The sequence below is a fragment of the Musca autumnalis genome, unplaced genomic scaffold (genome assembly GCF_047663935.1).
Source record: "Musca autumnalis isolate F117 unplaced genomic scaffold, ASM4766393v1 scaffold_5, whole genome shotgun sequence".
NCBI classification, from domain to species: domain Eukaryota; kingdom Metazoa; phylum Arthropoda; class Insecta; order Diptera; family Muscidae; genus Musca; species Musca autumnalis.
Window position 1 is genome coordinate 9,723,949 of NW_027412088.1, and position 12,556 is coordinate 9,736,504.

The following is a 12,556-nucleotide window of genomic DNA, read 5'->3' on the forward strand; positions in this document are numbered from 1 at the left end:
TCTACTGTAGAGTAGATGGCCCCTTGGGTCGTCTACTGTGGAGTAGATGGCCCCTTGGGTCGTCAACTGTATAGGAGATGGCCCCTTGGGTCGTCTATTGTAGAGTTGATGGCCCCTTGGGTCGTCTACTGTAGTGTAGATGGCCCCTTGGGTCGTCTATTGTAGAGTAGATGGCCCCTTGGGTCGTGTACTGTAGAGTAGATGGCCCCTTGGGTCGTCTACTGTAGAGTAGATGGCCCCTTGGGTCGTCTACTGTAGAGTAAATGGTCCCATGGGTCGTCTACTGTAGAGTAAATGGCCTCATGGGTCGTCTACTGTAGAGTAGATGGCGCCTGGGGTCGTCTACTGTAGAGTAGATGGCCCCTTGGGTCGTCTACTGTAGAGTAGATGGCCCCTTGGGTCGTCTACTGTAGAGTAGATGGCCCCTTGGGTCGTCTACTGTAGAGTAGATGGCCCCTTGGGTCGTCTACTGTAGAGTAGATGGCCCCTTGGGTCGTCTACTGTAGAGTAGATGGCACCTTGGGTCGTCTACTGTAGAGTAGATGGCCCCTTGGGTCGTCTACTGTAGAGTAGATGGCCCCTTGGGTCGCCTACTGTAAAGTAGATGGCCCCTTGGATCGTCTACTGTAGAGTAGATGGCACCTTGGGTCGTCTACTGTAGAGTAGATGGCCCCTTGGGTCGTCCACTGTAGAGTAGATGACCCCTTGGGTCGTCCACTGTAGAGTAGATGGACCCTTTGGTAGTCTAATGTAGAGTAGATGGCCCCTTGGGTCGTCCACTGTAGAGTAGATTAGATGGTCGATTGGGTCGTCTACTGTAGAGTAGATTAGATGGCCACTTGGGTCGTCTACTGTAGAGTAGATGGCCCCTTGGGTAGTCCACTGTAGAGTAGATGGCCCCTTGGGTCGTCTACTGTAGAGTGGATGGCCCCTTGGGTCGTCTACTGTAGAGTGGATGGCCCCTTGGGTCGTCTACTGTAGAGTAAATGGCCTCATGGGTCGTCTACTGTAGAGTAGATGGCGCCTGGGGTCGTCTACTGTAGAGTGGATGGCCCCTTGGGTCGTCTACTGTAGAGTAGATGGCCCCTTGGGTCGTCTACTGTAGAGTAGGTGGCCCCTTGGGTCGTCTACTTAAAGACTTAACGGTCTTCGGTGGGAAGAACCATCTGTGAGAAGACCTAACTGTCTTATGTGGGAAGAACCATCAATCTTCTGTGGGATGAACCATCGGTCTTGTATGAATATATCTAATTATTCTTTCCGAAGACCCAACGCTGTTCTTCTATGAGGCGACCTACCGGTAATCTGTTAACAGACCAACCGTTCTTCTATAGAATGGACATGACGATATTCTATGGGAAGACCCAACGGTCTTCTTCGAGAATACCCAGTGGTCTTCCGCAATGGGAAGACTAAATGGTCTTGTGGGAAGAACCATCGATCCTCTGTGGGAAGACCCAACGGTCTTCTATGAGAAGCCGCAATGATCTTCTGTGGGAAGACCCAATGGTCTTCTATATAAAGACCCAATGGCCTTCTGTGGGAAGAACCAACGGTCTTTTGTGGGAAGATCCAGCGGTCTTCTATGAGAAGACCAAATGGTCTTTTGTGAGTAGAACCATCGATTTTCTATGAGAGGTCCCAACGGTCTTCTATGAGAAGACCCAATGGTTTCCTGTGGGAAGAGCCAACGGTATTCTGTACGTCTTCGTACGGGTTTCAAGTATATTTGAGGGCTCGTGTAGAGCATCACATTATCCATCATATCGACATCAACTTGTTACTTTTTTTCTTTCTCTTTCAGTCTTTTCTACACAATTGACTTGAGATAATTGTATGTGTTTATCGTTGTCTGCAATTACTGAGGATTCTGCAAGAAGCACCACAAACAATGTTTTAATATATGGACGAATGAATGTCAGGTATGCACCGACACATGTACAACAAGGTAAGTACGCTGGTAAAAGGGTACAATGTATGAAAATTTTCATTCGAAATCAGATGGCATCATCTATTCCATTCAAAAGATTTTTTGACGATTTGTTTTCTTCTTCAGTTTTATCACGAACAGTGATTCAAAATCAAAAATTAAATTAAAATGGAAATTTAAAAACAGTTTATAAATGAAAACAACAGCTACAAAAAATCACTTAATTAAAAACGATGAAATTAATTAACATATTTTAAGGTATTAATTTCATATTCACATAAATATGTATACAGGCCTAAACTAGTTTGAGGCACTGTGCCATCACGAATGCACACACAAACACCCAGAATACATCTAGAAGTTTGATTTTTAATGATTTGGGAAGATTTTATTTTGGAGCAAATGACACAACAGCAGTAGCAGTAGTAGCCAAACTTAGCCAAAAGAAATTCATGCATCATCGCATCACATCCCAACGCTTCATCCAACACAGCGAGAATATTTGAAAAATTCCAATGTCCAAAGAAAAATCTTTTGAAAGTTGATCATTTTTGTTATTAAATTTTTGTTGATTTATTTTCTTCATTTCATTTGTTGCTTTTTTTCCTTTTTGTTGTGCTATTTGAACGAGCGTTTCCAGTTGACAGCTAAGTGCCGGTGCATTGGGATTTTATCGTTATGTCCACGATTATGGTTTTGACTGACGGTAGCCGTGGTGGTTGGTGGTGGTCACATACTTGTCTTGCTATCTTCGTTTGGTTTGGAGGGGGTTTCTCTGTGGCCTATGTAATTTCACTTCATTGAATTCCAAATGACAAACCACCGGCGGCATCCAATTCAGTTGCTCTTGTATCACTCATTTACTGCGCTAACAAGCTGTCGCTTTATGTTGTGCAGTGCAGGAAAAAAGTGTGTGCGTGCGTACTTTCAGTCCGTCTGCACTCTGAGTTAATAATCATCGCCATTGAAAATGCGAAATTATAAAACAATTATTTTTTGAAGTAACATTTCTTAGGGGGTTAAAGCAAAAAACGCTGACCAAATATTTCTGTTTCAATTTCTTTACTTTCGTTGAGTAATTGTCGAAGACAGAAATGTGATTGATTTCATGAAGAGCAGTAAAAAACGTTCATTAATATGAGTGGGGCTTGTAGGCTTTGGAAATATTATTCAAAATTGGCAAGAGCAATGGATATTTTCCCGCCGTAATAATGGAAGACGCAAACGGTTTAATAAACGTAGATCATAATTAAAGATGGAAAAATTTACGGAACACCACTTGAGAATTAGGTATCATTTTGGGCTACTCTAAAGTGTGGACAATAATGTACATTCTAGGGATATGACTTTTTCACGATTTCCTGTAGCAAGAATGAAAGAACTTTTGAATTACTTCGTTTATAATTCGAATTATTCGATTTGGAATTCGAAAAAAAAGACAAAAATAGGTTTGTATTGGCTTTTTATTTGGTTTTTCAAATTATAAAGTTACAAATGGAATTCTCGAATTACAAATGAAATGTTTCGAATTACATCTGAAAAGAGTAATTCGAGAATTCTATTTGTAATTCAAAACAGTTTAATTGTAATTCAATTTGTAACTCGATCGATTCGATTTTTTCCATTTGTAATACGAATTATTTCATTTGAAATTCGAAACAAAAAAATTACAAAAATATTTTTGTATTGGCTTTATACTTACAAATAAAATGATTCGTATTACAAATGGAACAATTCGAATTACAAACGGAATAATTCGAATTACAAATAGAATTCTTAAATTACAATTGAAATGTTTCGAATTACAAATATGTATAATGTTACAAATTACAACTAAAAACGGTTATTCGAGGATTTGTAAATCGAAAAATGTTAATTTTAATTCGAGAATTGCATTTGATTCGATTGACCCGTTAAAGTGTTATCTTGCGCACCCAGACTAGGGATAGGTAATGGAAAGCAATAATCGATTTTTCGATTCTGGTCTAAAACTAAAAATGCGATTTTTCGGTCTGGCGATTATTTCACTTGTCATAAAACTCGAGTTTCGCAGAAAATCGATTATGATCGATTATTCGTCGATTTTCGAGTTTTTTTTGAAAATGTAAAACCGCCAAAACTGTAAAACCGCCAAGTAAGCAATCAATGGGCAAACTCGAAAATCGATCACAAGATAATCGATTATGCGATTTTCCCCCCAGCCAAAAGTCGACCACGATTTTTAAAGCCAGTTTCTGTATGTCGAAAGAAGAATGTGTGCGAATGAAACACACCCGAACTTTAGTTTTCGAAATAATTTTACCTTTGCTTTTGCTTCAAAACAAAAAAAAAAACTTTTGAAAAACACACAATCTTGTTTCGACATACAGAAACAGGCTGTTAGACTTTTAACTGCAAAAAGTCGACTAATCGATTAATCGAAAGTCGGCTTACCTATCCCTAAACCAGACAGCCTAGGTGTGTAGGGCTAAATCGACTCAAAATTGTCAGAATTGTCGCTAACTTACGGAATAATATCGAATTACCGAAATTACAAACATTTTAATTTTATCGATTTTTGTCGGTAACTCCAAAAATGTGTTCGAGAATTGCACTACTGATTGTTATGTTTGTTGTCAAAAACATTATTGTGATTTAAAATACAAAAAAAGAAACTCAAATCACAATAATTGTTCTGCTCCAGAACTGCAAAAATCTACTTTTCTCTTATTTTTTGTCGATATCAAAGAAGAAAAATTGTTATCGTAGTAGCTTCTTGCAGGTTCTGGAACAGACATAATGTAATGTCATGTTCATACCAGCATTCGAATCACGTCGTTCGTTCTCATAATTACGTACACGAATTAACCCGTTCATACGACATGGTACACAATTCATACCAACATGATTCATATTTATATGGTTTTTATACCCTCAGCCTTTAGGCTAAGGAGGGTATATACACTTTGATACGATGAAAATGTGCCTCATCGAAATAATGGTTTTAGACCCCAAGTATATTTGGACGAAATGTGTTTCAGACAATTTGGAGTCGATTGAGCAATGTCCGTCCGTCTGTCTGTCTGGCTGGCTGGAGCGCACGGCAACTCTCAAACGGATAAACCGATTCGGTTCAAAATTTGGCTTTAGTAATATTTTGCCCAAACTTAGTTTAAGTTCGAAGATGAGCTACATCGGTCCACTCCTTCCTGTAACTCCCCCACAAAAGTTCGAAAATGGAAAGTTTGTGCGCACGATAACTCTTGAAGGGAGTGACCGATTTGGTCCATACTTTGTATAGCGCAAACTTTCTACCAGAGTAATATGAGGTTCCAATATGGTCTCAATAGGTCCACTTCTTCGGGTACCTCCCACACAAAATTTCGGAAAAATTCAGTTTAGGGATATCTCTCGAATCGCTTTGATTTTTGTTTTAGTAACTTGTATTCACTGCCCTCCATACGATGATTCAAGTTTCATCAGGGGCAAGTCCATACTTCCTGAGAAAATAGCATGAAAGTTGCAAAAAACCCCTATGATACCGTGTAAGGTGGTTGGAGCGCACGATAACTCTCGAACAGATCTGCCGATTCGGTCCAAAATACGGTCTTAGTAATATTTTGTCCAAACATAGTTTATGCTTGAAGATAAGCCATATCGGTCCACTCCTTCAGGTACCTCCCCCACAAAAGTTCAAAAATGTTCGGAAAATTTTTTCGTACGGTAACTCTTGAGGGGAGTGGCCGAATTGGTCTATACTTTACACATCGTATATCTACCAGATATAGATCAGGTTCAAATATGGACTATATTTGTCCACTCTATCCGGTACCTCCCACACCAAATTTCGGATAAGTTCACTTTAAGACCTGATATCGAATCACTTTGATTTTTGTTGAACCAACTTGCATTCGCTGCCTCATTTACGATGGTAAAAGTTTTTTTAGGGGCAAGTCCATACTTCTTGAGCAAACAGCCCGAAGACTGTAAAACCCCCTGTGATTTAAGTTCGAAGATGGGCCATATCGGTCCAATCCTTCAGGTACCTCCACCACAAAAGTTCAAAAATTTTCGGAAAAATTGTCCGCACGATAACTCTTGAAGGGAGTAACCGATTTGGTCCATACTTTGTATATCGTAAACATTCTACAAGAGGAAGATGAGGTTCCAATATGGCCTTAATCGGCCCACTCCTTTGAGTACCTCCCACACAAAATTTCGGAAAAGTTCAGTTTAGGGCCATCTTTCGAATCACTGTGATTTTTGTTTTAGCAACTTGTATTCACTGCCCTCCATAAGATGATACAAGTTTCATTAGGGGCAAGTCAATACTTCCTGAGAAAATAGCCTGAAAGTTGTAAAAAAAAACCCCTATGACACCGTATGAGGTGGCTGGAGCGCAAAATAACTCTACAACGGATCTGCCGATTCGGTCCAAAATTTGGCCTTAGTAATATTTTGTCCAAACATAGTCTAAGTTTGAAGATAAACCATATCGGTCCCCTCCTTCATGTACCTCCCCCATAAAAGTTCAAAAATGTTCGGAAAATTTGTTCATACGGTAACTCTTAAAGGGAGTGGCCGAATTGGTCCATACTTTACACATCCTAATATATCTACTAGATATAGATAAGGTTCAAATATGGACTATATTTGTCCAATCCATCCGGTACCTCCCACACAAAATTTCGGATAAGTTCACTTTAAGACCTGCTATCGAATCTCTTTGATTTTTGTAGAAGCAATTACGATGGTAAACGTTTATTCAGGGGCAAGTCCATACTTCTTAAGCAAACAGCTCGAAGGGTGTAAAAACCCCCTATGGCACCATATGTAGTGGCTGGAGATCCACTTCCATAACGGTTAATGTCGATCCATTCCTTTTAGTATCTCCTCCGCAAAACTTTTGATCTTTAATCCTAATCAACATTTTTGTCTGTTCAAACGTCCAAAATTTTTAAAACCCCCTAAATACACACGTATTTTGGGAAAAAATTGTTTCAATATACTCAGGCTGAGGGTATATCTCTGTCGGCATAGCCGACTGATACTTTTTTACTTGTTGTTTACTGATTTTAAAGAAAGTTTCAACCAAAATACGGGTAAAATTATTTTATATGAACTGACAAAATATTTATCCTTCTTTCAAACATCTATTTAATATTAAATTCTATTATTTTCATTCATGTTTTCCATTTTGAACAATGTACAAAAATCGTTGTTGTAATCAAAATGTTTTATGGGAAATGAAGTAATTGTATCGTAATTTGGGGTCGAACAACGAATGCTAGTCTGAACATGGCATAAAATCTATTATGATTTGGTCTGTTCCAGAACTGCAAGAATCTACTTTTTTCGATATCACAAAGGAGAAATTGTTATCGTAGTAAAAAATTGTAGATTTTTGCAAGTTTTGGAACAGGCCATTTGTTGTCAAAAGTTGTTAACAGTATTCTGAATGGTCTTGGAAGCATAAAAATAAATGTTTATTTAATTGTTGTCGTTTGAAACGAAAAAGTTTTTTTTCATAAATTTCCATAATTGGAATTCTGTAACTAATTTTTCGAGTTACCGACAAATATCGGTAAAACTAAAATTCTTATATTTAAGTTTTTGCCTTTTTTTAGGGCCGAAGTGTAAGTAATGCCAAGTTTTTTTTTGAAAAACGACAATTGCTCTGTTCCAGAACCTGCAAGAAGCTACTATTTTTTACTACGATAACATTTTTTCCTTTATGTTATCGGAAAAAATAGTAAAAATTAGTAGATTCTTGCAGTTCTGGAACAGACCAAATATGACTGCCGCATTAAAGTTAAACATAATTTAACTTTTTTTGGGACAACGCGTGTCACAAAGTTTCACTCAACGGACCTTATGTGCCGAGGCCTTTACAGAATTCCACTACAGGTATAAGTAATAAGTTGCCCGCCAAATGTATTTTTAAAAAATTTGGCCTGGATAAAAATTGAATGCGCCTGAAAGTATGCTTTGAGTTGTAAATTTGTACAGAGTTGCCAGATCAAAAAAATTAATTCTATTTTTTGTCGCGCAGCTTTCCGTTTCGTTCTGAACGCTTGGTGTTTTCGAAAATTTTGCGGTTTTTTGGAATTCATAGATAAAAAATATTTATTTATTTTTATTATTTTTTATAATTTATGTACCCTGCCTTTAGACAAGAGTAGTGTAGTAGTTTAACAAGATAGACACTAAGTATTGGACAAAACCTTCGGTTACCTATCTACTTTCCCCACAAAAGTTTAACATTTTTTGCTTAAGTGTAGTAGTTTAATAAGGGCTGATCTTTTAGAAATTTTAAACGAAAGTACTTTTATGGTTTGTTTTAAAGCGATATAATGTTTTTCGTTGGCAAGTCCATGTTTTCAGGCGAATAGTCAAAAAACTTTTAAAATCCGAACATTCACTCAATAGCAGTTTAAGGGCTGTTCAAATATTATTTTGAAATTTTCATCGAATGTATTTCTTGCGGTAGCGAATACTTTCTGAGATATGAGCTTTGAAATGTATCAATATTTAGAAGTAGCCCACATACTTCATGTACTTAAGTTTTTAGTAGTCTTCGTTAAATCGCTATAATGTTTTTGTAAGTTTATCATAAGGGTACAAATGTTTTAAAAATCCCGCTCAAACGTCTTGCAATTTGAAAAATGTCTTTTGGTTGATGCCTATGTATTTTGGGTCATGGTTTGAAAAATAAAAGCCGAAGAGAAAAAAATATGTTCTATTATTGTGGATTTTGGCTTAGTTTATTTACCAGGTACAAACCTATGGTTCCGGGTCTCGCATCAGATCTTAATCTTGTTTCGCTTTTTTTCTTTGCTCTGCCGACGTTTTAAATAACTGGAGTCTTAGTGTCTTCATTTAAAAATGGAATAAGTAAAAACATATGAGTCGATTTTGCCGATTTTGCCTCAGCCTAACTTTCATCTGCTGTCAGATCGAATGTATTTAGGGCCTTTTCAGAATTTTGGATATTTGAGCTTGCCGACAAAAATGTGGATTAGGATTAAAGTTCAAAATTATTGCGGAGAAGGTACTTAAAGGAATGGACCGACTTGGTCCATTATGGAAGCGGATCTTTTTTTGGAAGTCATATCTTTTCGATAGTTATAGCGCCTACTAGTCATTACAGTGGGTCATCGTATAACTTTTGGACTATGGACTTGTCCACGGAAAACATAATATCGCTGTAAACAGGACCACAACGAAAAGCATCGGTATACATTTCCAAGGATCTTCGAACAGATCCTAAACTGCACTTAGAAACAACTGTTGAATTTTTGTGGGGGGAGGTATCCTAAGGAGAGGTAAAAGTAAGTTTGGACAAAATATTAGGAGATCAAAAGTTTGGACGAAGTCGGTTGACCCATACCATATTAGTGACATTTTTTAAATATTGGGGGGAAGTACCGGAAGTTGTGGACCGGTATTGTCCATTTTCGAACTGAATCTAAGTTTGGACAAAATATGACGAAGGCCCAAATTTGGAAAAGTCTTTTGACCAGTTCGGGAGTTATCGTGCTCTCCAGCCACTTCATATGGTGCCAAAGGATTTTTTATACATTTCGGACTGTTTTCTCAAGAAGTATGGACTTGCCCCTGAAACAACTTTTACCGTTGTAATTGAGGCAGGGTATTCAAGTTGCTTCATCAAAAATCAATGAGATTCGAGAGCAGGTCTTCCAGTGAACTTATCCGAAATTTTGTGTGGGAGGTATCCGAAGAAGTGGACTAATATAGTCCATATTCGAACCTGATCTATATCTGGTAAATATATTAGGATGTGTAAAGTATGGACCACATCGGTCACTCCCATCAAGAGTTATTGTGCGCAAAATTGTTGAACTTTTGTGGGGGAGGTACCTGAAGGAGTGGACCGATATGGCTTATCTTCGAACATAAACTAAGCTTGGGCAAAATATGACGAAGGCCAAATTTTGGAAAAATCGGTTGATCAGTTCGAGATTTATCATGATCTCCTCCAGCAACCATAGTGGTTTTTTGCACCTTTCAGGCTATTTTCTCAGGAAGTATAGACTGGACAGTGAATACAATTTGTGACAACAAAAATCAAAGTGATTCGAGATTGAGTCCATATTGGAACCTCATCTAAGTCTAGTAGAAATTTCACGGTATTCAAAGTACGTCCCAAATCGGTTACTCCCTTCAAGAATTATAGTGCGCACAATTTTTCAGAACATTTTTTGAACTTTTGTTGAGAGGTACCTGAAGGAGTGCACCGATATGGATTATCTTCGATCTTAAACTAAGTTTGAACAAAAAACAAAAGCCAAATTTTGGACCGTATCGGTTGATACGTTTGAGTGTTATTGTGCGCTACAGCCTGACGGACGGACATGACTAAATCAACTCCATTGAACTATGAAGTCCCGGCTAAAGTTAACGAACGAAAAGAAAATTTGTTATTTGTTTTTTTGTTTGTGAATGCCAATTTTCTTTCTTTCCCCCTGAATTTTAGAAAAATACCAGGCGCTCAGATTTATTCAGCAATATGCACACCAAAAAATAAATAAAAATTTTTGACCTCCCAACTCCGGTATAATTAAAATTCAAAGCATACTTATTATTTAGGGCAATACAAATACGTGACAAAATTTGTGAGAAATATTTTTTTGTCGAGCAACCAGCTGCTCCGTAATGGGCTCCTGGTATTTTTCTGAAATTTCAGTAAAACACATTTATTCTTTGTGAGTAACGAACGTCATAACTGCCATTTGTTTAAAAGTAATCCATAGTTAACAAGTGAGCCAAGGATATAGTCGGGTCAGTACCGTCTGTATTTTTTAATACAATTTTGTTGAAACTCATTTAAGTGCATCGTCAGTACAATTCAAAAATGGAAAAGTGGGATGTACGCCAACCATCAATAGGCCCCCATCAACCACCAAAATTTCGTGAAGATCCGATCAAAATTCCGACCTGTAGTGTGATTGCAAAAAAAAAAAAAAAAAAAATGGAAAAAGGGATGCATTTCCGACTATTGCGATATCCCTGTTGTTTGACCCCCTATGACAACCTACTTCACCTCGTTGTAAAGGTGATATTTCTCTTACAGAAGAGAGATATTCGCTCTGAAATAAAACGTTGGCCTTTTCTCCAAATAAGTTTTTTCAAATTCCGACCCCTGAATAATATCCGACCATTACCAAAATGAATAGGTTTTTTCCTCAGTGGGAGCCCCATTAACACCTATAATTTCGTAACGATCCAATCGAAATTGCGACGTATAGCGTGACTACAAAAAAAAAAAAAAAAAAAAAAATGGGATGTATTACTGAATATTGCGATATCTCCGTTATTTGGCCGCCTGCGCCAACCTGCTTTACATCATTGTAAAGATGGGATTTTTTACTTTCATAGCCATACTTTGCTTTTGGAAAGTCGCCAACCAAAGCTGTGATATTCGCCATTATAACAAAAGTCGCAAAAATGAAAAGTTGGGTTCTATTAGCGGCTATTGCGATATCTTCGTTGCTTGACCACTTACGACAACCACGTTAGAAAGGTGATACATCGTTAGAAAGGTGATATTTTCTACTTTCATTAGCAGGTTTTCCTTTTAGTATACCCCTTATGGAAGCTGAGATATTTGTTTTGAAAAAAAATTCGACCTTTTCTCCAAATATGTTTTTTTGCCTATTCCGACCCCTAATTGTTATCCGACCATAACCAAAATCAATAGGCTTCTTCCCATCCGGGACCATCATCAACACCCAAAATTTGGTGACGATCCGACAAAATTGCGACCTGTAGCGTGATTACAAGGTTTAGATGGACTGACGGACACACATAGCCAGATCGACTCACCGATACAATCATTTTGGTATATATAAGATGCGTTACAAACTTTTTGGGTAAAACCAACTTATAATACCCTCCCCACATAGTGGTGTAGGGTATAAAAATGACATATATTGTTTACTTACTGTACTTACTGTATTTGTCATCGAACGAATAAAACATATTTAATTTTTTTTTACTTTGTATAAAAAACATTTATTCTACTATAGTTTATTTAAAAATATAATAATATAATATATATAAAATATGTTTGTTTTGTTTGTTCTTTCTTTCTTTCATTAAAATAAAATGTTTGTTCTTTTTCTCGTTTGTTTACGATTTGTGTTGTTGCCGTTCTTTCAATTTAAGTAGTATTTGTTTTGTTTTTTGTTTTGTATATAAAATAATTTGTTCATTTAAAATTAAGGTACAACTTAAATATTACGTTACAAAACAAAAGAAATATTTTGAGTGTTTCTATATATTTTGTTTTAAATTAAAAAAAAAAGAAAACGAAAAACTAAAAATATATGTATATATAAAATTAAAAAAATATGTATAGAATATAAACAACAAAATAATAAGGGTTAATTGAAAATAAATTTTCAAGATTTAAATAAAAATATAATTTCATGATATATTTGTAATATTGTGATTTTTGTTTTTCCGTCTCTTTTTTTGTTGGGGTTTCAAATGTTGTATATACTATAAGAAATATTAATGTTATCTTTATATAATAACGGCAAGATTTTGTTTTTTGTATTGAAAAAATAATATTACTATATGTTATTATGTTTATGTTTAAGTTAAATATTTTAAAAAAGCAAG